Below are 25872 nucleotides of genomic sequence, written 5' to 3'. Positions count from 1 at the left end.
TGTTAGCTGTATATATTATGTTGTGTTAGTGATAAGTAATGGAAGTTAAAGAATTTCAGGTAAACAGAAAATGAAAGGTGTCAGCCTGTGTGGAGGAAAAGGTGCAGATTATCTGAAAAATATAATTAACATCTGAAGTAATCGGCTCACTGGTGCAGCAGCAGCAGCAGAGGCAATATGCAGTATAAACCATGTTGAATACTATGCATTAACATTAATTGTGGTATAATTGGAGTGTTTGTGTCCAATGCCATCAGTATATTGAAATAACTACCTACCTATTGAAGTGTCTCATGGTACAGCCTTTTCTAACATTAAGGAATTACAACTTTAAACATAGTTGCCTGGAGTAATGTGTGGAAAGAATAAGGAAGAGTTGTTTGTATATCACCCTTCAGGCTAGAATCTCAGGCAATTTTATGGAATACAGTGAAATAATAGTTTTTCTAAGTGATAATTTGGCCTGATCAGACTGAGACTTAAGGTTGCCTTAGCATAAAGAGCTGTTACTGAGGAGTGTTTTTCAGTAGACTCAATTCTGCATTGGATAAACAGAGCAGGTGTTTATTTATTAGATAATGAACTAATAATGAAATAATAAAATAATGAATAATGTTAGGGTCTTAATACTTAGGGTGCCTACAAAGATACTGTGACTTACCAAACGGAAAAGCACTGGTAGATAGACACAATAAAAAACACACAAACACACACACACAAATTTAAAGCTTTTGCAACCCAAGGTTACTTCATCAGGAAAGAGGGAAGGAGAGGGAAAGCCAAAAGGATGTGGGTTTTAAGGGAGAAGTTAAGGAGTCATTCCAATCCGGGGAGCAGAAAGACTTACCTTAGGGGGAAAAAAGGACAGGTATGTGCATGCGCGCTCGCACACATCCAGACACAGGCAGACATATGTAAATGCGAAGAGGTTGGGCAGAGATGTCAGTCGAGGCAGAAGTACAGAGGCAAAGATGTTGTTGAATGACAGGTGATGTACGAGGGGCAGCAACTTGAAATTAGCAGAGGTTGAGGCCTGGTGGGTAATGGGAAGAGAGAATATATTGAAGGGCAAGTTCCCATCTCCAGAGTTCTGATAGGTTGGTGTCAGTGGGAAGTATCCAGATAACCCGGATGGTGTAACACTGTGCCAAGATGTGCTGGCCATGCACCAAGCCATGTTTAGCCACAGGGTGATCCTCATTACCAACAAACACTGTCTGTACCAAACCCTGGGTTGGCAGGCTTGGGTAACCAAGAAGGCTTCCTCTAAGTGACCCATAAATACGTTGGCGTATGATGGGGCCATCCTGGTACCCATGGTTGTTCCCTTTAATTGTTGGTATGTCTGGCCTTCAAAAGTGAAGAAGTTGTGAATGTACTCCATTAGTTAACTAGGTAAGAAAGGTGAATAAAATAATGGAGCTGACAGACATGATTAATGAAAAAGATGACTGTATACAAACAAATGTGGCGCAACTGTATTGTTGATCTAATTTTGAACTAGGCAACATTGGGTATTGTTTATATGGTGCAATTCATGACACTGCTGCTGGGAATGAGAGATTAACAGAAAGAGCAATATTTACAAGTCGTATAACACTGCATTATTGGATCTATAGGTTATCTGAAAACTTCATTTGTGTTCTGAGGATTTATGAGCTGAAACTGGTACATCTACATCTACATCTACATTTATACTCTGCAAGCCACCCAATGGTGTGTGGCGGAGGGCACTTTACGTGCCACTGTCATTACCTCCCTTTCCTGTTCCAGTCGCGTATGGTTTGCACGAAGAACGACTGTCTGAAAGCCTCCGTGCGCGCTCTAATCACTCTAATTTTACATTCGTGATCTCCTCGGGAGGTATAGGTAGGGGGAAGCAATATATTTGATACCTCATCCAGAAACGCACCCTCTCGAAACCTGGACAGCAAGCTACACCGCGATGCAGAGTGCCTCTCTTGCAGAGTCTGCCACTTGAGTTTGTTAAACATCTCCGTAACGCTATCACGGTTACCAAATAACCCTGTGACGAAACTCGCCGCTCTTCTTTGGATCTTCTCTATCTCCTCCGTCAACCCGATCTGGTACGGATCCCACACTGATGAGCAATACTCAAGTATAGGTCGAACGAGTGTTTTGTAAGCCACCTCCTTTGTTGATGGACTACATTTTCTAAGGACTCTCCCAATGAATCTCAACCTGGTACCCGCCTTACCAACAATTAGTTTTATATGATCATTCCACTTCAAATTGTTCCGCACACATACTCCCAGATATTTTACAGAAGTAACTGCTACCAGTGTTTGTTCCGCTATCATATAATCATACAATAAAGGATCCTTCTTTCTATGTATTCGCAATACATTACATTTGTCTATGTTAAGGGTCAGTTGCCACTCCCTGCACCAAGTGCCTATCTGGTGCAGATCTTCCTGCATTTCGCTACAATTTTCTAATGCTGCAACTTCTCTGTATACTACAGCATCATCCGCGAAAAGCTGCATGGAACTTCCGACACTATCTACTAAGTCATTTATATATATTGTGAAAAGCAACGGTCCCATAACACTCCCCTGTGGCACGCCAGAGGTTACTTTAACGTCTGTAGATGTCTCTCCATTGATAACAACATGCTGTGTTCTGTTTGCTAAAAACTCTTCAATCCAGCCACACAGGTGGTCTGATATTCCGTAGGCTCTTACTTTGTTTATCAGGCGACAGTGCAGAACTGTATCGAACACCTTCCGGAAGTCAAGAAAAATAGCATCTACCTGGGAGCCTGTATCTAATATTTTCTGGGTATCATGAACAAATAAAGCGAGCTGGGTCTCACACGATTGCTGTTTCCGGAATCCATGTTGATTCCTACATAGTAGATTCTGGATTTCCAAAAACATCATGATACTCGAGCAAAAAACATGTTCTAAAATTCTACAACAGATCGACATCAGAGATATAGGTCTATAGTTTGCGCATCTGCTCGACGACCCTTCTTGAAGACTGGGACTACCTGTGCTCTTTTCCAATCATTTGGAACCTTCCGTTCCTCTAGAGACTTGCGGTACACGGCTGTTAGAAGGGGGGCAAGTTCTTTCGCGTACTCTGTGTAGAATCGAATTGGTATCCCGTCAGGTCCAGTGGACTTTCCTCTGTTGAGTGATTCCAGTTGCTTTTGTATTCCTTGGACACTTATTTCGATGTCAGCCATTTTTTCGTTTGTGCGAGGATTTAGAGAAGGAACTGCAGTGCGGTCTTCCTCTGTGAAACAGCTTTGGAAAAAGGTGTTTAGTATTTCAGCTTTACGTGTGTCATCCTCTGTTTCAATACCATCATCATCCCGGAGTGTCTGGATATGCTGTTTCGAGCCACTTACGGAGTTAACGTAAGACCAGAACTTCCTAGGATTTTCTGTCAAGTCGGTACATAGAATTTTACTTTCGAATTCACTGAACACTTCACGCATAGCCCTCCTTACGCTAACTTTGACATCGTTTAGCTTCTGTTTGTCTGAGAGGTTTTGGCTGTGTTTAAACTTGGAGTGAAGCTCTCTTTGCTTTTGCAGTAGTTTCCTAACTTTGTTGTTGTACCACGGTGGGTTTTTCCCATTCCTCACAGTTTTACTCGGCACGTACCTGTCTAAAATGCATTTTACGATTGCCTTGAACTTTTTCCATAAACACTCAACATTGTCAGTGTTTGAACAGAAATTTTCGTTTTGATCTGTTAGGTAGTCTGAAATCTGCCTTCTATTACTCTTGCTAAACAGATAAACCTTCCTCCCTTTTTTTATATTCCTATTAACTTCCATATTCAGGGATGCTGCAACGGCCTTATGATCACTGATTCCCTGTTCTGCACATACAGAGTCAAAAAGTTCGGATCTGTTTATTATCAGTAGGTCCAAGATGTTATCTCCACGAGTTGGTTCTCTGTTTAATTGCTCGAGGTAATTTTCGGATAGTGCACTCAGTATAATGTCACTCGATGCTCTGTCCCTACCACCCGTCCTAAACATCTGGGTGTCCCAGTCTATATCTGGTAAATTGAAATCTCCACCTAAGACTATAACATGCTGAGAAAATTTATGTGAAATGTATTCCAAATTTTCTCTCAGTTGTTCTGCCACTAATGCTGCTGAGGCAGGAGGTCAGTAAAAGGAGCCAATTATTAACCTAGCTCAGTTGTTGAGTATAACCTCCACCCATAATAATTCACAGGAACTATCCACTTCGACTTCACTACAGGATAAACTACTACTAACACCGACGAACACTCCACCACTGGTTGCATGCAATCTATCCTTTCTAAATACCGTCTGTACCTTTGTAAAAATTTCGGCAGAATTTATCTCTGGCTTCAGCCAGCTTTCTGTACCTATAACGATTTCAGCTTTGGTGCTTTCTATCAGCGCTTGAAGTTCCGGTACTTTACCAACGCAGCTTTGACAGTTTACAATTACAATACCGATTGCTGCTTGGTCCCCGCATGTCCTGACTTTGCCCCACACCCGTTGAAGCTGTTGCCCTTTCTGTACTTGCCCAAGGCCATCTAACCTAAAAAACCGCCCAGCCCACGCCACACAACCCCTGCTACCCGTGTAGCCGCTTGTTGCGTGTAGTTACTAGAACAAAGAAAAGTAATTTTGATGATTAACTGATAACTTGTGCTAGACTGATGTGAATATTCTGACAGGGCAACTATTTGGTACAATTTTGTGATTTTGTGAGGATTTAATTTTCTGGTTGAATGAGAGTAGTACTCATGGTTGAGTGGAGAAGTAGGGCAATGATTTGGTTCAAATTTCCATCCCCTTAATTTTGATTTGAGTAATAATTAAGTTATGTGATGGTGACTCTATTCTTTTTTTTAATGTAATGGTCAATAAATGTATGCTACTGCACATCTTGAGTTTTTGCTATTTTACAAATGGGAAAGAAACAAAAGTCTTTAAAGTTTAAACAGTTTCTGACAGAGTTATGACTTAGAGTAATGTTTTGTAGTGTAATGTGCACTTGATTTTAAATTTTTGCTAGTCACCAGATTTTGTACTATAGTCAACTTTAGTGCTAATTATTGTAATGTTATGAGATCTATGTAATGTATTTATTTATGAAGTAATGACCATTATTTGCCATTAGTGTTAAACATTTTTCCTTTATATTTAGAAATAAAAGTGAGTGTACTAAAGTGGGGTATTTTGCCTAATTTTTTCATATACTGTGGCAGAGGAGAACCGCCTCAAAGGGAACTGATCACAGAGCATTTCCTTACTGTCACTTGGAATTGTTGAAGGTGTGGACAACTTGGTGAGAGAGTGCGTTAAAGCTCATTAAAAGAGTGAAAGTGCTTGTGAAAAATACTAGAGATTGAGCAAGTGAAATTTTCTGTCTAAAAAGTGAACTGCAATGTGCAGCATAATTTAATTTATTGAAACCAATGAGGGTTTATTATCTGAAGCAAGACAGGAAATTAGAGGAAACATTCATGTGCTGTACCAGATGCATAAGCAAGCCACTAACCAAGGGGTAGAACAGAGCATGAACAGAGGTCATATCTGAAATGCAAAAAATTCTACAAAGCTGAACTACTTCTGGCAAAAAAGCAAGAAGTGGAAAACTATATAGAAAGGGCTCCCAATAAATGCAAGGCAGTGTAGCAAATAATAAAACAAGAAAATACACAAAAATGCACAGAGACAGCTCTGCTTTAACCTGAGCAATCAAATAAGTACTTTTTAAACTCAGTTAAAGAAATAAGTAACAGTATTAAAGCAACAAATTCATCTGCAATGGACCTTGTTGGAACACCACTGCCTGTTAATCTGGTATTTCAATGGAGGGCTGTCACACCTGCTGATGTTATAAAAGCTGTATCCAAATTTTCAGGTTCCGCAAATATGGACTGTTATTGGTTCTCCAATAACATAATTAAAAAGACAATACACTCAATTGCTAAACCATTAGCTCTTATTTCTAATAAATGTGTAGAATTTGGAGCTTTTCCGGATGAAATTACAGTATCAAAAGTTGTCCCAGTTTTTAAAAAAGGGGACAAACATTTTCCCATTTTACAGACCAGTCTCCATTGTTCCAATATTCTCAAAGATATTTGAGGCACTGATACACACACAAATAAGCAGCTTCTTTGAAAAACACAATATTCTTTGTAGCAATCAGTTTGGTTTCTGCAAGGATAAAAACACAACTGAGGCCATCTTGGAAATCATTGACCAAACCTTAACAGCTTTTGGAAACAGTAACATGGTATCACTGCTATTATGTGACCTAACCAAAGCTTTTGATTGCATTCCTGTTGATGCACTACTGGGGAAACTAGAGTTTTATGGGGTGAGAGGGAGAACTTAAGCTCTGATAAATTCTTATAATTCTTATTTAAGTAAACAAAAACAATTTGTTACAGTCAGAAATTTAAATTATTCCATAATGGAAATCAGCACAGGTGTACCACAAGGGTCTATCCTTAGACCCTTCTTCTTCATTGTAGCTATTAATGATTTACCTAAAAACGTGGCCCACTCAGTTGTGTGTTATGCTGACGATACAACACTACTTACCACACATCAGAACATTTCAGATGTGAATAGCCTAACAAAAGAAACACTTGATAAGGCCGTGGACTGGTTTGCAGCCAATAAGCTCCATGCAAGCCTGATAAAACCCAACAACTTCTAAAGGGAATATCAAATGAAGTAGGCAATAAGTCGGTAAAACTCTTAGGTGTTCACAGTGACTCAAAACTCTATTGGGAGGAACATGTCAATCACATGTCAAAAAATATCTCGGGTGGCATAGCTTATCTTGAAACAAAGGGAGGTAGTGAGCTTGGAGCACCTTATGGTGACATACTTTGGGCTATTCCAGTCACATATTTCATTTGGTCTGAATATATGGAGCACTCCCCTCACATCAAGAACATCTTCAACTTACAAAAACAACCAAAAAAAAAAAAAAAAAAACAAGAGTCTTATGCACAATATGTAAAAGAGGTCATGGGGAGCACTGTCGTCCATTTTTTTCCAGACTCAGAATACTCACAATTATAAATTTATACACCTGTGTTTGTACTCTATATTAAAAATAATATTTCAGAATTTATTGCAGAGGGGAAGTACATGAACACAACACCAGGGCTAAGGGTAATTTAGACATACCACGCCACAGATTAGCAAGAATAGGAAATTCCCACAAAGTAAACCCACTCAAAATGTTCAATAAACTGCCAATTCATGTTCAGTGTATGGATATAATTTTTTTTATATTAGGTGGTACAGCTGGGTGTCAGATCATCCATTTTGTGACATTAAACAATTGTTTGAGATTCTGAGGATTTAAAAGTTGTCTTTAGTTAAACATATTATTGTGTGTAATTACATAGTGTATACAATAAACAATACAATACCATATTAAATTAGATTACAGTATAGCTTATTGCATTAACTTTTAGAAGCTATTGTGGTGTAATTTGGTACACTGCTTAAAATGTATTCTATAATGCACTGATGCTAGTTTATTTTATTATTCTGTATGTACTAGTACATCCTGTATAAGGAATCCAATGTTATTGTAAAATGATCTATGGTGAATAAAATTCTTGATTATTGTATCAAGTGATATGTATCTCAGAATGTAATCTTTGCTTACCCAAAAAGGACATCGCTTGTGATGAAGATGTCTAATTTTTATTAAAAGTATAGCTTGTGCATATTTTGTGCCATTATGCAATACACTCTATGTAAATATTTTATATGGGGATTTTCATATGGTCCATTCACATAAGTATAAATTTGAAAAAAACATATGTACTGTAGTTTTGATAAGATTTTGTATGTAATATTTTTTTGTGTGTAGATTGTTAAACCCAATTTCTGGGGTCACTGAATTGCCCAGTTAGCTATTTGCAGTATCTGTCTGGTCAATCCACTTGTCTGGTCAATCCACTGAAAGGGTTGATGTGACGTAGAAAGCTAGGATATTTTTAGTTCCCCTCTTGTTTTGCCATCTGCCTCCTTAAAATTCATTTTTTCACATTTAACTAATTATCATCAACATATGTGAGTATAATCTGCATTTTCATTTAAGAGAAAGGCTGGCCCTCAGTTTTAAAGACTATAGCACCTGGTCTAATTTTGTGCTTAGTTTTATGTATGTAGTTGATTTTCTAATTTACTTTGACAATTGCGAGTTAATATCTTTTGTTTTAGGGTGAAATCAGTAATTGTTTCATAACTTAAATTTTATTGTTGACTAATAAACATATATAAATTCTATAATAATTATAAACTTTTGGAACAACTAATAGTATTCTTAAATGACCTTTTTGGCTCTATTCGAAAACATGTTAGCAAAGCCAGCCTGTAATTAATTCCAAAGTAATTACCAAAGTACTGTTTGTATAACTATATCTGATAATTTAATGATTTGAAAAAACTAATACAGCTGAACCCTTGTAGCAGAAGAAGCCGTTAAAAAGACGGAATTTTTCTATATATGCTGTTAACACATTCAATTAAGTTTCATTTGTAATTTCTGTAAATTAATCATCAAACAATGTGTAGTTTCAGTACCTATTATTGTGAGGATATATAAGGGCCCAATTTTTGACCCCAAGACAGTCTGACCACAGCTGAGTTTTCGACAAGAAACATGTTGGTTAGAACAACAACAATGCTTCAACTTTCCATCTACATCATACGCCGCAATGGTGTGTGGCAGAGGGTACTTAACTGTGAAATAAGTGTAACACAATTAGGCCATGTGTTAAAACAATGACAGTGTCTATTCAGTACGTACTGTAATATTCTGCAAGACTTGTGGACTGTGTAGTTAGGTTTTCACTGCTCATAAATATTTAATGGTGAACTATTGTAGCAGTATGCTAATGTATGCTTGAAAATTATTAATGAGGCTTATCGAAAGTTAAACAATAATGTGCTGGCCATATAACTACGTATTATTTGGGAGTTGTGAATAGTGAAAGTAAAGAACTGTGAAACACAACTGTGCACCTGTTGGATACATTATTTGCGGTAGTCAGTGTTGAAATTCTACCCCCCCCCCCCATTTTTCAGACAGTATCACAATGCAGTACGCTGACATCGAGGACCATCAATGAAGAAATAAATTCGGTGAATGTCACAGCCCGGGAGGACCAACATAGGGGGGGCTTATAACACTATCTCCAATATTTACGGAAATACAGACATGCGTGTTTTTAAGCCCCTGCCATATAGGCTCCCTGCATGACAGGTGTGTTGTGTGGGAATAGTATTGACGTACCTCATTGACCAGCATTGCAGGGCAGCCTACATATTGGGGGCAAGAAATGCTTTTCCATCCCTCAATGTGTAGACTGCCTGACTCAATAGGCAGTTTGTGTTGGGGTTATATTGGCCTGTTTTATTTGCCTGCTCTGCATGACTTCTTTTGCAGGGGCTGCATATGCAGATAGACCCGCCATGGGGAAGGTTGAGATGGACAGGAGGAGATGGAAGGGGGAGGGACAGGAAAGGATGGCTAATGAGGGAAGAGGCGGGAGGGGATGGGTAAGGAGAGAGGAACCAGGAGGTATATACAGAGATGGAGGGGGTAGGAGGAGATGGGCAGAGAGAGAAGGGTGGAGGACATGTACAGAGAGAAGGGAGAATGAGATGGGCAGAGGGAGGGGAGAGGAGGAGATGGACCAAGAGAGGCATGCATTGTATGTATGAAACACATGCATATAGGTGAAGCTGTAGGGAAAAGTGAGTTCTTCCAAACCCCTGCATTGACTTCAACCAAATATGGCACAGAAACAGCAGGTCTCAAATTGCTAGCTGCAATGGGAGTGAAGATATGGTTTTTTTTTTTTTTTTTTTTTTTTTTTTTTTTTAGCTACTGGTGTGTAGGCTCCTGCACGACAGATCTGTTGTGTAGGAACAATATCAGCCTGCCAAATCAACCTGCTTTGCAGGGCAACCACCATGTCAGGGGCAAGAAATGGTTTTGTGTTCGAGTAGTATCACCCGGTCTTATCGACCTCCCTTGCATGACGGTTTGTATGTCAGGGGAAAATAAATACTTTTCTATCCTCTGATTCAGTGTCTGCCCTGCATGACAGATGTGTTGTGGGAATAGTATCAGCACGCTTTGCTGAACTGTATTGTATGGGTTACACATACCCATGTTTGTAGTTGGGAGAAGGTTTTGATGGATAGAGGAGGGAACGGAAAGAGAGAGGGGTAGAAGGATATTGTCAGAGAGAGCAGATGGAGGAAATGGACAGAGAGAGAGGAAGGAGTAGCTGAAGAGCCAGAGGGAGTGGGCAGGAGGAGATAGGCAGATAGAGGTTGCAAGATAATTGGCATGGATAAAGACATTTGTGTTGATAATTCAATAAGTACTCATTTTTGAAGACAGATGTCAATACTAATAAATGTGCCACCGTTTGTTATGTGACAATAAAATAAAAATGACTCTGATTCATAGATTAGTTTGCTTTTGACAGCCACACTCAGGAAGCTGTACTATGTACCGTTTCTCTTTGTTGAGAAGGAAAAAGTGTAGTTTTGTTTACTGAGAGTGTTTTTGCTTTTGGATTGAAAAACATGAGAGATAAAAGTTAAATTGATACTTTTTGTGACAACCACTGATCTTTGATGACAAGACGCAGTTATTGGTTTAACAAATGTAATGTCGTCAAACATCTGCTGAAGAGGAGTTCCCAGGACACCCGGCGGACCTAGTTAGGCAAGTAATCATTGGAAAAATCCATGATGTGCTTCAACTAATCATAGAATTAAAGAGTGTGGATAGTGTACCAGTAGTTGAGTTATGGCGCAAGTAGTTGGAAGTTACCTGTGTTGACATGAGATCTTGTGAAGTATATGTCAAGAAATTGTAATCCAGACTGTGAAACTAAACTGAAATGTGACATGAAGAAAATAAAGATGAAGGTTAGAAGTTCAATATGCATTGTCAGCAACCAAGCTCATAACACCTACTCAACAATGACAATGAATAATATGAGCCATAATTTCGATGGAGATCTACAAGAACTAGATAAGTATTATTTTAGTTATTTAAGTGTTATTACGAACTTCCTTCTCACTAAAATGGATGCACACACTTAGTGATAGAATCCTTAAAACTGTCCAGGAGAACAATTGATGACTTTTAACAGTAACTGAGGTAAGGCGTGTGAGGCCATATCTGACCCAATGATAATGAAAATTAATACACTCCTGGAAATTGAAATAAGAACACCGTGAATTCATTGTCCCAGGAAGGGGAAACTTTATTGACACATTCCTGGGGTCAGATACATCACATGATCACACTGACAGAACCACAGGCACATAGACACAGGCAACAGAGCATGCACAATGTCGGCACTAGTACAGTGTATATCCACCTTTTGCAGCAATGCAGGCTGCTATTCTCCCATGGAGACGATCGTAGAGATGCTGGATGTAGTCCTGTGGAACGGCTTGCCATGCCATTTCCACCTGGCGGCTCAGTTGGACCAGCGTTCGTGCTGGACGTGCAGATCGCGTGAGACGACGCTTCATCCAGTCCCAAACATGCTCAATGGGGGACAGATCCGGAGATCTTGCTGGCCAGGGTAGTTGACTTACACCTTCTAGAGCACGTTGGGTGGCACGGGATACATGCAGACGTGCATTGTCCTGTTGGAACAGCAAGTTCCCTTGCCGGTCTAGGAATGGTAGAACGATGGGTTCGATGACGGTTTGGATGTACCGTGCACTATTCAGTGTCCCCTCGACGATCACCAGTGTAGGAGATCGCTCCCCACACCATGATGCCGGGTGTTGGCCCTGTGTGCCTCGGTTGTATGCAGTCCTGATTGTGGCGCTCAACTGCACGGCGCCAAACACGCATACAACCATCATTGGCACCAAGGCAGAAGCGACTCTCATCGCTGAAGACGACACGTCTCCATTCGTCCCTCCATTCACGCCTGTCGCGACACCACTGGAGGCGGGCTGCACGATGTTGGGGCGTGAGCGGAAGACGGCCTAACGGTGTGCGGGACCGTAGCCCAGCTTCATGGAGACGGTTGCGAATGGTCCTCACCGATACCCCAGGAGCAACAGTGTCCCTAATTTGCTGGGAAGTGGCGGTGCGGTCCCCTACGGCACTGCGTAGGATCCTACGGTCTTGGCGTGCATCCGTGCGTCGCTGCGGTCCGGTCCCAGGTCGACGGGCACGTGCACCTTCCGCCGACCACTGGCGACAACATCGATGTACTGTGGAGACCTCACGCCCCACGTGTTGAGCAATTCGGCGGTACGTCCACCCGGCCTCCCGCATGCCCACTATACGCCCTCGCTCAAAGTCCGTCAACTGCACATACGGTTCGCGTCCACGCTGTCGCGGCGTGCTACCAGTGTTAAAGACTGCGATGGAGCTCCGTATGCCACGGCAAACTGGCTGACACTGACGGCGGCGGTGTACAAATGCTACGCAGCTAGCGCCATTCGACGGCCAACATCGCGGTTCCTGGTGTGTCCGCTGTGCCGTGCGTGTGATCATTGCTTGTACAGCCCTCTCGCAGTGTCCGGAGCAAGTATGGTGGGTCTGACACACCGGTGTCAATGTGTTCTTTTTTCCATTTCCAGGAGTGTATATTACACGATTAGCTGACAATGACAAAATAGTCTGCTCAATGGATACCACAATTACAAGTTGAGCTCTCAAGTTTCAAGCTGTTTTTGGAGTAATTTGAGTGAGAACTGGACTTTTTGGTTCCAGTTGCTACCATCAGTGATTATCACACTAAACAGATTAGGCAGTAGCAACAGTTTGTTAAAAAGATGCAGCAAAAAAGCATGGAAATGCGATTGCCACCAGCATTATTATTAAACCTGGCACTATTTTAAAACTGTTTAGCTGCATGGATGTTTTGCCAACACTATACAAAAGTGTGACAAAAAACTTTTTATTTGTGAAAGTACTCATGTATCCAACCACAGACATGAACTGGCATGACATCATGAATGAAAAAAAAAGGTAGCAGTCGTAGAAAAAATGGAGGGGGGAGTAGGAAAAAGGATGAACTATATGGATGAAGCTTGCAAGTGAGACAAGATATATAAAGAAAAGTTGAAAGAGAACAGAAGTGTAAATGGAGGAGTGGAGGTCAGCATTAATAATGATCAATCTTTATGAAGTAAAATCAAGAGGATGTGGTGAAAAAAATTTAGTGATGGTTAATCACCATGTAACTCCATTCTATGAATGTGTAGAACATATTATACAATATGATGCTATAATTTCCAGTGCATATACTCCATCCGTGCCCATTTCTTCTGTGAGGAGATATGACAATTCATAATTTTTTACACCAATGATAAAGGTCATTCAATTTATCAGTACTCCAAGACAAAGTTGGCATTAGTGTTCACAGCCCAAAATATCCAGAAGTTAGTGTTGCAGCATTATAGTAAATATTCAGCTTTCTTCGTCTGTTTTTATTGTTAATTCTTAAGATAATAGTACTTGGATGCACAGGATGTGTGCAGGCAAAGGAAGAGCTGGCTCCAGTTTGTGAACTTTGGGTATGGTCAGCAACTGCCAGACTGCTACCTTGGATTGTCGTGGTGGCAGAGAACTGACATGTCATGTGGGACACCACAGTTGTTGTTTCTGTTGCTCTGCTACTGAGGCACATTGCAGCTTGCCTGATGCAGGGGATCCTCTCTCAATGAAAGGCGAGTAGCAGGTTTTAACATATTCACATTACTCAAGGCAGAGTGTCAATATCGATGCTGGCAGTCTGGCCTCGCCCATTATCTCTGGGGATGGACAGGAGGCCCATCCTTCAGCAGGATCTGTGCAGGCACACAGGACAGGGTTTTCTGTGCAGGCACACAGGACAGGGTTTGTCAATTATTGGGAGCTACAATGTTAGGCATGTTATGGAGCCCCACAGTGGAATACCGTCCAAGGCTGGAAAGATGTTCAATGTGCACTCGGTATGACTCATGGGGCCTCATCCAAAATGGGGAGAAGGCCTTGCCTGGGGCTATCGAGTGGGCAGGGTGCAGTCATCCTGAATTTGTGGCTCAATTTGGTACCAATAAAGTATGTTGCTTGGGGTCTGTGGGTGTCCTCAGTTCACACAGGCAACTGGCAGAAGTGGTAAAGACTGCTGGCCTTGCTCACAGGTTGCAACAGAACTGCCAGTTTGCAGTATTGTACCTGGAATTGATCAGTGTCCTTTGGTCTGGAGCTGAGCGGAAGTTCTCAATATCAGGCTCTGTCAGTTCTGTGATAGTCTTGGTTGCAGATTTCTGGACCTTCTTTGTAGGGTGGAGGATTGTAGGACTCCCCTAAGTAGGTCAATGGTGTACTACACAAAGGAATTAGCTATTTGTTTCATGGAGTACTTTTGGAGTGCACATGAGATTTTTTTAGACTAGGCAGTAGTTTGAGGTCCTCTGAGGAATGCTCACCAGTTGGTATGCAGAGAGCAAAATCAGACCAAGTACAAAGTAAAGACACCTCAACTGTCAAAATTTTAAAAGTAAATTGTCAAAGTATTCATAAAATAGTTCCTGAATTTGCTCTCTCCAGGAAAGTTGTGGCACTCAAATTATTCTCAGAACTTAGAGCTGGCTGAAACATAAAGTATAAAATATTTAACAAGGCATGAATCATGTACTGAAAAGACAGATTAGACAGCATACAAGGGGGAGTATTCTTTGCAATCAACAGAAATATTGTGTATATTGAGGTCAAAATTGAGTCTAACTTTTATGTTACTTGGCCACGAGTAACACACCTAGATGAACTCAAGTTAACTATTGCATATTTTTACTGCCCACCTGATTCCAAAGTAAAAGTTCTAGAAACGTTAAAAAAAAGTCCATGTTTGGCAGCACGCAAATACCAAGACCATGCAATATTTTAGTCCGATCCACGAATGTTTGCAGTTAGCGCAAGTCGAGGCACTGATGAAGATTGTGTTGTTGACAATTCCATCCAACAGTTGTGGGACATGTTTACACGCCTTCTGCTTCAGGAAAGCATATATGCTGCAAATTATGTCTCTCCCTTGCTTAAGTGGAATGTATCACTTACCACCACCATCAACCACGACAATTGGCAACAAATGGAATAAAAATTCACTAAACAATTCACTGCAATCACATTTAATGCTCCCATTACCTAAGGCATTCAGAGCAGAGCATTCAGAACCCCACTGGATGCTCATTGGCTGTTGGAGAATGTGCAACGTAGGTTTGCAGAACAAGCCTAAACTCAGCCACCAATGCTCATGAGTCCAGCTGTAGTTGAAGGCTACTTGAACATACTGAGCATAGAGTGGGATGTCTTCAAATTCATTGCATGTGGTACAGACCAACAGTCTTGTGAAGTATCTTTGAACACATGTTCTGAAAACTGTCTTGAGCAATTATTTCAATAACCCACACACAATGGAAATATTTTGGGCCTTGTAGCTACAACTAGGCCTGTCCTTATTATCTTTGTCAGTATAGAGACATAAATTAGTGACCATGATGTCATCTCAGTGGCAATAGTTACTAAAGTTAATAAATCAAGCATGATGGTTCGAAGAGGATTTGTGCTAAAAAGAGCAGATAAGCAGTTGTTAGCATCCCACTTGGATAATGAATGGACATCATTTATTTAGTCCTAGTATGATGGACATAGAGGAATTATGGCAAAGTTTAAAATGACTGTAAATCACATTTTGGAGAAGTAGGTGTTGAGTAAGTGAATTAAGGAGAGAGAATACCACTGTAGTTTAATAACACAGTTTGGAAAATGCTGAAGAAGCAGGGACTGTGGCACTGCCGATTCAAAAAAGAACAAACAAATGACAACAGGTAAAAGATAGTAGAAGCTCCTGTGTCTGTAAGAAAACTGATGTGAAAAATGTGCAACAACTTCCACCATCCAACTTTAACAAAAGGTCTTGGCAAGAACTCTGGAAAATGCTGTCCTACGTAAAATCATTAAGTGAGTTGAAGGCTTCTATCTATCTACTCATTGACCAGACTGGTACGCCAATAGAAGATAGAGAAGGAAAGCTGATATTTTAAATTTTGATTTAATGACTCACTCACACAGGAATATTGTAACAACATACCATCACTTGACCGATGTAGAGACCTCCATATGGAGGACATAGTAAGAGGGCATCCCTGGCATAGAGAAGCACTTGAAAGAATTGGTAACAAGTAAGTCAACAGGTTCAGTCAGAATCCCAATTCAGTTTTACAGAGAGTGGTCTGTGGCATTGGCCTCTTACTTAGCTTACATTTATCATGAATCTCTTGCCCAGAACAAAGTCCCGTGCAGGTGTCTCCTGTATATAAGGAGAATAAAAGAATGGACCCACAAAATTTCAGACCAATATTCTTAGCTTCAGTTTGCTGCATACTTCTTTAACATATTCTGAATCTGAATATAATAAATTGAGATAAAGAAGATTCAGCAGTGATTTATAAAGCATTGTTCAGCTTGCACTTTTCTCACATAGTACCCTGTGGCCATGAATGAAGGGCAAAAGGTATGTTCCATATGACTAGATTTATGGAAAGAATTTGACCTGGTGTCCTATTGCAGACTGTAACCAAAGGTCCAAGCATACCGATTAGATTCCCAGATATGTAAGTGGCTCAAAGACCTCTTAAGTAATAGAACCAAGTATGTTGTCCTCAATGGTGAGTGCTCATCAGAGACAAGGGTATTGTCAGAAGTACTCCAGGAAAGGGCCATTTGTATTATCTATATACATAAATGATCTGATGGACAGGGTGAGCAGCAATCTGTGGCTGTTTGCTGATGATGCTGTGGTGTGCGGGAAGGTGTCATTGTTGGGTGATTGTAGGAGAATACAAGATGACTTAAATGAAATTTCTTGTTGTGATGAATGGTATCTTGGTCTAAATGTAAGTTAATGCAGATGAGTGCAAAAACAACCCTATAATTTTTTAATATAGCTGGTGTAGCTAGGCATAACATTGTGAAGTGATATGAAATGGAACAGACAGATAAGGACAGTAGTAGGGAAGGCAAATGCTCAACTTCGGTGTATTGGAAGAATTTTAACCCATTCATGAAAACTGCTTGAGTATTTGGGATCCTCATCAGGTCAGTTTAAAGAAAGACATTGAATGTGGTTCATGGTGTGGGTTCCTGTAGTCATGTCCTAGTTCATGAACCATGGGCAACGTATGAGTGGCCAAGTAAGTGGTCGCGACAGTCGGGATACCAGTTACTTTGGAATAAGGCTGGGCATCTCGGACATATTCTGAGTCGTGGTCACCTTTGTGCTCATACTGCAAAGACTGCCAAATCCACCAGTTAGTCCCTCAGCTGTTAGGGGTAAAACCCAATGGGACTCGGGGCAAGTAAGGCTAGCAACCTGCTTCCCTGGTACTTTAAATATGATGCTGGCAACAATCAGAGCAAAATGCCTCGGACCTTTGGAGGTGACAGAGTCCCACCTCTAACTGACAAACCAGGGACTCCTAAGATACGACTTGGCAAACAAATGGTAATGAGATGGGGAGCTATTAATATCAATGGGGGCTACTCTGTGAAGAAGGTAGAGCTGGCAGAGGCTGCAAGTAAGATGGGGCTGGACGTTTTAGCTGTTAGTGACATTCGGGTAAGGGGTGAGAAAGAAGAGGTAGTGGGAGAATACAAGGTCTACCTGTCAGGAGTCACAGCAGGAATAGCACAATGGGGTGTAGGGCTTTACATCAGGAAAGAAATGGAACCCAGCGTAGTTGCAATAAGGTATGTAAACGAATGACTGATGTGGATAGATTTGACAGTGTCTAGCAAGAAAATTAGGATTGTGTCAGTATATTCGCATTGTGAAGGGATAGATCAAGATAAGATGGATAGTTTTTATGAGGCACTCAGTGATGTAGTTGTTAGAGTAAAGGACAAGGACAGTGTTCTGCTCATGGGTGATTTTAACGCCAGGATTGGAAATCGAACAGAAGGGTATGAAAAGGTTATGGGTAAATTTGGAGAGGATATGGAGGCCAACAGGAACGGGAAACAACTCTTGGATTTCTGTGCCAGTATGGGCTTAGTAATCACAAACTCCTTTTTTAAACAAGAACATTCACCGGTATACTTGCAAAGTAATATTTCAGAGCTAGATCAGAAATGTAAGGACTATGGTATGAAGATTAGCATCTCCAAAACGAAAGTAATGTCAGGTTATCCAAGAGACTCATGGATTCAGCAGTAGAGGGTAGGAGGAGTCGGGGCAGACCAAGGAGAAGATACCTGGATTCGGTTAAGAATGATTTTGAAGTAATAGGTTTAACATCAGAAGAGGCACCAATGTTAGCACTGAATAGGGGATCATGGAGGAACTGTATAAGGGGGGCTATGCTCCAGACTGAAGGCTGAAAGGCATAATCAGTCTTAAATGATGATGATGATGATGATGATGATGATGATTGAAGCAATTCAGAGGCAAGCTGCTAGAATTGTAACCAGTCGGTTCAATCAACGTGGCAGTATTATGGAGATGCTAAATGAATTCAAATGAGAATCTGTGGCATATAAGATGGCATTCTTTCATAAAACACTATTGAGAAATTTTAGAGAACCAGCATTTGAAGTTCACTATAGAACGATTCTACTGCCGCTATACGTACATGCATACATACACAGATACATACAAGTGGTGGCTTGCAGAGTACATCTGTAGATGTACATATAGAATAATATAACCTAGTGACACACCTCAGCTTGGCATGGTATCTATGGCCAGATGGCTTGTCTGGACTCAGTAATTTGTTTAAGGGTTGCTGCATAGAGTTATGATTAAAATTCAGAGAACAACATTAGATAACTGAATATGAAATCCAAATTCTAGTACTGATCCTAGTTGTATAGAAAATCAACCAAATCTGCTGCATTTAGCCTTCAGAATAAGCCCTTAAAAGCTTTTAAACCAATTTTTTAAGACATTGTCTATAATCTACTTACTTCTACACTGAATAAAAAAAAATATTTTATTTACATTTTAACTGTGATAGAGTTGATATTTTCTATGCATTTAAAATATTCCTTTGTATACTATATGGAATAAAATGAAAACAAGGCAGATGGAAAAAAAGTAAACTGTTCATTATTTCAAAAGTTATCACCATAACTTTTGATATATTTATCCCACTGTGAGACAATATGGTGATTGCCTTCATGGAAAAATGTTTGTGGTTGCCTATGGAACTACAACTGTACCCATGCCTTCACCTCTTTGTCAGAAGCAAAACAACAGCCACAAATGTATTTCTTCAGGAATTCAAAAATACCGAAATCGCATGGGAAGAGATACGGACTGTATGGAGGATGGGTAAGGGTTTCCCAGTGAAACTTTTCAGAATTGTCAAAACAAACTTGGCAACATATTGGCCAAAGGGAAGAAATTCGTTGCACATTACGATAACAAAGTATGTCCTTCCAGATGAAATCATATATCTGAATCCCACACAAAACTGAAAACAATGTCAGCAATAGAAGAAGAAAACATTATATTAACACTGAAAAACAAAAAGACACCCACTATCTATAATAATGAAGCAATCTTTTGAACACATATGTTTCCCAGACATGGTTAAGTATGCAGAAGTAAAACTGCTGTTCAAAAAAGGATTAAGAGAGGATATGGGAAATTATCTTCCCATCGCTCTTCTTCCAGTCCTGTTGCTGTCCAGATTCAAAATTTTATCGAAAAATGAGAGATTATTTAAAAAATAAGTTTGGCTTCCAGCATGGAAAAAGCACTATAGATAGAATTAACAAGTTTGTTGACAAGATTGGCACACCCATTAAGAATAAAGTTGCAGGGATCTTTTGTGACATCACATAAGACTTTCACTCAGAAAATCATGCACTTCTTATCCACAAACTTGACAGGTATGGAATTAGGGGTAGTGTTCTACATTGACTTATTTCATAACTGTGCAATAGAAAACAAAGCTTCATTGCCCCTGCAAATGTTGCAAGTTATTCTTCAAAAAATGGAAGACAGTAGCACAAGGTGTCACTGAAGTTTCTATCTTAGGACTTATTTTTCTTCCACTTTACATTAATGACCTACCAGTCAAAATAAAGTCTTATCAGTTTTATTTGCAGCTGATACATCTGTATTAATTGAGAACCATTGGTCAGAAAATGTTCCTGTCTGCATCATCAATGCAATAAATCTTTTAGAAACATGGTTTCAGCTCAATGGATTAACCCTGAATCCCAAAAACAGTCACAGTTTCTGCCAGAACAACGACAAATGTGGGTCACCACTGTAGAATCTCTGTTTTCAACTCACAGAATCATCAATGATACAGCAAAATATTCCACATGACTGTGTAATATTGGACAACATGTTTCTATCATCAGTGACATAACCCTGTCACCACCTGTGTTTTGCACATTTGTAATGGCTAAAGCAGCCTTATTGCAAAAGTAACACAAATCACTTAAACAACATATCCACTAGACATTTTTCTCAGACCAGCTGAGTCAACAACTCCTTCACAGTTTTGGCACCATCTGCAAACCATTGTGAATCCAGAATTAATACCAGACTATCAGTGTTTAAATTATAAAATTGTAGATGCCAGAACACACCTCTTTAAACATACAATACCCCTCCCCAAAGCCTAAAAAAAGACATTTGTGCACCACCCCCAACACACACAAACACACACACACACAAAACTCACATAATTCCCCTACTCATTGTATCACATGGGTCACCCATTGTCATGTTCACTGGTGCTGGTAATAGCAACAAATTATAGTAATGTTGTGACTTAATGCATGTGTACTACTTTAAATCTCCAGAGCTGACTTGTTCCAATGGATTAAAAGAAATTTCCAGGGAGCACAATGATGCGGCATACTTACTGAGCAAGACCAAACACATCTGATGAATCATGATGTGCCCTCCGCAGTTAAGTGCCTCCCAGCTATTCAAATGCAGTGTGTTCAGCTGATAATAATGGACCAGCCAATGCCACACAATACTCAGACAGCATGTTGGTGCTGGTTCCAAATGTGTGCGAACACCCAAATGCCACTCATAATCTCCAAAAGATGTCAGAGGATATGACATTAAGAATGTACATCAAGGCACTATTTATGGAAATCAAATTAGTCTGCTTCATGCATCCACCCACAATGGCTGTCTCTACATGCTCGACATGAGCACTAACTGTCATTTTCTGGTTGACTCGGGCTTCTGAGATAAGCATGAACCCGAGCAAAGCCGTCAATCCTCACCTTCAGAGCCCTTGCTGAGGCTCAGGGCTGTGAAGCAGAGTCCTTAATGTCTTTGGTCCATGAATGTCAACAGTTGAAATACTCACTAGCCAAACAGCTGACTGTGACAAATCAGTTGTAAGCAGACCCCAGAATAGGTTGTCTAGCATTATAGGATGAAAATTAGTTGATGCATGAGACTTTGTGCAACTGGTGAAGCAAACTGGCTGAAGCAAACATCACAAAGATCTGTTCAGTTACCAACATTAATCACTATTCATCCCCCGATTCCAATCTTGTGGGCTTAATGGAAATCATGGAGAACTTACAAAATGGGATACACAACTTCAAAGATAGTACCAAGGGTGATAAGGAACTCAAATACTTGGATGAGTTGCTTATGTAAACTCTATTGGACTTGGGTGCAGTAGATACTAGAGGCAAAAAGGAAATGCAGTGTTTATGCAGAGAAGAAGTAAACACAATCCACAAAGGTGTCAAACAACTGGAATCATTAATGGTGATGCCAACTCTTCTTCATACCAATATTCTTCCAACATTAATGGAACACTTACAGATTAATGACAATGAACTCAGTGACATAATCCCCCGTGTGAGTGTGATTAGGGTTCTCAAATCCATACCACCCATGGAATTATAGGCGATACTGTGCACAGTATAGACAATACCAAAGGACAACCCATTTTTCACAAAGCATCCTAAATTACAGGGCACAAAAAGTGCAATAGACAGGTTACTAAAAAAGGGAATAGTATGTCCTTCCAACAGTCCATGTGCTTCCCCAATACACTTAGTCCTGAAGAAAGATGATTTGCATAGGATCTGAGTGGATTCCAGAGCACTGGCTGATCAATATCCCATCCTAAACATACAGGACTTCTCTCATTTGTTAGCGGGTGCCTCAATCATTAGACTGCAAAAAAGCTTATTTATACATACATATGGCTAAAGAGTCCATTTCAAAGATGGCTATAATTATGCCTTTTGGGTTGTTGAAGCTTTTGTACATGCAAACATGCAGCACTTTATTGATTTTGTTCTTGGCAAACTTCCCTTGTGTTTACTTTACCTGAATGATGGGTTAATTTTTTCCACTTCATCTCAACAGCATGGGGAGCACTTCTGGCAGGACTTCACTACACTGAACAAATTAGGCTGTGGTGAACGAAGACAAATGTAACTTACGAGGGTGGTTCCATAAGTTCCTGGCATGACCGAGAGATGGCAGTTGTTGTTGAAAAATGTCTCTCGATTAGAAAGTATATGATCTATGAAGTATATGTTTCATGTCTGAAGACGCCACATTGTTTAGTATTTGTTTGGCAGCCATTAATAGTGAATGTTGTGAGTGAACTTGTGAAAATGGAGAAAATTGGTCATCGTTATGTGCTACAATTTTTTTTTTTTTTTTTTTCTCTGCTTTGGGAGAGCCCGCTTCTTTGTTGACAACAGTAAAATATTGGGTAGCTGAGTTTAAACAAGGCTGTATGAGCTGCCAAGACAAGCATCACAGTGGTTGACCAAATGAGGTGATGGCTCCAGAAATGGTGAAGTAAATCCACAAAGTGGTACTGGATGATCATTGACTGAAAGTGCACAAGCTAGCAGATGTAGTAGCCATTTCGAACAGTGTGGTACCTTGCACATTACCTGTAAATTTTGACATGTGAAAACTGTGTGCAAGGTTTGTGCTGCATTTGCTCACATCAAGCAAAAAGAATTTTTGGGAAGATGTTTCAATTGAGTGTTTAGCGAAGTTTTGCAGCATCAAAGCTGATTTTTTGCTCTGTCTCTTAACCATGGATGAAACATGGGTCCACCACTTCACTCCCAAGACAAAAGAACAATCAAAACAATGGACACAAATTGGAGAATCGATTCCAAAGAAGGCAAAGACTGTTTCATCTGCAGACAAGATCATGGCATCAGTTTTTTGGGATGTGTGTGGGATGATTTTCATTCACTACATTGAAAAAAGAGAAACTATCAATGGCGTGTATTATGTGAACTTATTGCAACTTCTGAGAAATTGAGAAAAAATGCCCGCATTTGGCCAAGAAGAAAGTGTTGTTTCTTCAGGACAATGCACCAGCTCACAAGTCCATTATTGCAATGGACAAAGTTAATGAATTTAAGTTTGAGTTGCTACCTCATGCACCCTATTTGCCAGATTTAGCCCCCTTGGATTATTTTCTGTCCCCAAACTTGAAAAAATAGCTCAGTGGTCGAAGATTTTCAACAAATGAAGACATGGTGTCAGCAGTTAATGACTAGTTTGAAGAGTTGGACAGTTCTCATTATAAAAAGGCCATTGAACTGGTTGAACACTGCTGGGAAAAGTGTATAGATCTGAAAGGAGATTATGTTGAAAAATAAATACATTTTTTTTCCAAAATTTTTGTTTCCTTTGTTGGGTCGGGTACTTATGGGACCACCCTCATATATCAGCAATCAGTGACATTTTTGGCATGTTCAGCATCACAGGCTGGGAGCAGACTAATGGAAGAGAGAAGCAAGCTAATAAAATGGATGCCTCAGCCTACCACATTCCAAGAACTCAGAAAGTTATTCAGGATTATTAATTTTTACAGGTGACATATCCTGCAGTCTGCTAGAATCCAGGTGTCCTTAACCAATGCTTTGGCTGGCCAAAATACTAAGGGGAAACAGCGTTTACAACAGACAATGGAAATTCTACCTGCTTTCAAGCTCATTAAACAGTGTTTGCAAAGTACCATTACCCTGGCCTACCCCTCACCAAAGGCGCATTAATCCATTATGGTGGACACAAGTGAGACCAGTATAGGTGCAGTTTTGGAACAGACTGTTGACAGAATTCAACAACCTCTGTGGTTTTTTCATGTAGGCTGACTGAGACACAACAGTTATGGTCAGCTTATGATTGTGAATTGTTGGTTCTATGTGAAGCAGAAAAATATTTCGGAGATGATATAGAGGGCTGCCCCCTCACAGTCTTTACAGAATGTCATTCATTAGTTGATGCAACACATAATCCAAGTTGGAGCAGTTCTCCCCATCGTTCCAGACACTTGGGCTACATTGCACAATTTGCTACCAATATCCGTCACGTGAACTGAGCAGACAACATGGTCACAGATTACCTTTCACACATTCAGGCTCATAGCACATTGACTGATTTTAGGAAAGTTGCTAAAGAGCAGGAACAGTTAACAGCATTCTTGGAGGAAAACAGCACTGGATTACAGCTGGAACACATTCAGATTCCTAACACTAACTTTTGTCTGTAGTGTGATACCTTTCAGGACAGACCACGCCCTTCAGTTCTGGTCAAATTCTGCAAGTCCATCTTCAACAGTCTGCACAACCTATCACATCCAGCTATTCACCTCACCAGAAAATATATAGCCAAAGGCTTTGTTTGGCCAGATGTACAGACTGATTGCGGAAAGTGGACACGTGCCTGTCTTGCCTGCTTACACAACAAGACAGGCACTAGTCTACTGCATTGGCTTTTGTTAATATGCCGAGTGCTCATTCTGGATGCCTGTCATCTACTGCTACTGTTCTACAGTACAGTCTACCACCCACAAAGAGTCTACTGCATTGGCTTTTGCTAACATGTGGATTGCTCATTTTGGATGCCTGTTGTCAACTGCTACTGTTCCACACTACAGTCTACCAACCACAAAGCAACAGTTTTGTTGAACAGTGGCACTTAATGGTGATACAGATGTGTCATGTCCCACTCTGGATTGAAGCGTTACTGTCGATTCTAGCCAAAATATTGTATGGTGAATGCTTGACACTTCCTGCAGATTTCCTTCCGCCTTCATCGCCACTGGTGGCCTCAGAGTTACCATCATTAGAGGCCAAGGTTGGACATTATACAGCTCATGTTCATGCATTACCTCCCACATTCACAGCATATGGCAGATTGTCATGCAGAAGGAGTTCAATAACTGTACCTATGTCGTACTCTGTGATGGTACCAAATGAGTGGTCTTTCAACAAGGTTATTTTGCTCCTACAGTGTGTTCTGCCATGGGCATCAATTTCTCTCTGTGTTGCTTAACGGCAGAACAACAATGGTCTTCACTCAGCACCTCATGTCAGCTTGGATGTTGTGAAAACAGGAAGAGGAAGATGATCTGTCACCATTACTGGAAGAATCCACATCAACATTCACCTCAGCTGACATTAGTCTTCATTCCAACTGCTCTTACTTCAGTGAGGAATCCAATGTCCTGCCACTATCACCATCACCACATAACAACAACAGTGAACCTCTTCATTCTTGCTACCACCAGACACTCTATCATCTCCCCTTTTCTGCAAGAGTAAGTTCAGAATTAGCACCACTTCAACCTACTCTATCTCCTGTACTAGAGAGGGAGGAGAGGGGCACAGTTGATGACATAAAATAGTCAGGTCAATATGAACAAGTTAAATCAAACATTTAAAACATTATACACGTGTATAGTGTATAATAAGTCACGGATGCAAAATACTAACGTGAATTCTTTACAGACAAATGGAAAAACTGGTAGAAGCTGACCTCGGGGAAGATCGGTTTGGATTCCGTGGA

Source organism: Schistocerca americana, chromosome 5 (assembly GCF_021461395.2).
Source record: "Schistocerca americana isolate TAMUIC-IGC-003095 chromosome 5, iqSchAmer2.1, whole genome shotgun sequence".
NCBI lineage: Eukaryota > Metazoa > Arthropoda > Insecta > Orthoptera > Acrididae > Schistocerca > Schistocerca americana.
The sequence above is the reverse complement of the archived record's forward strand: the minus strand, read 5'-3'. Positions refer to the sequence as shown.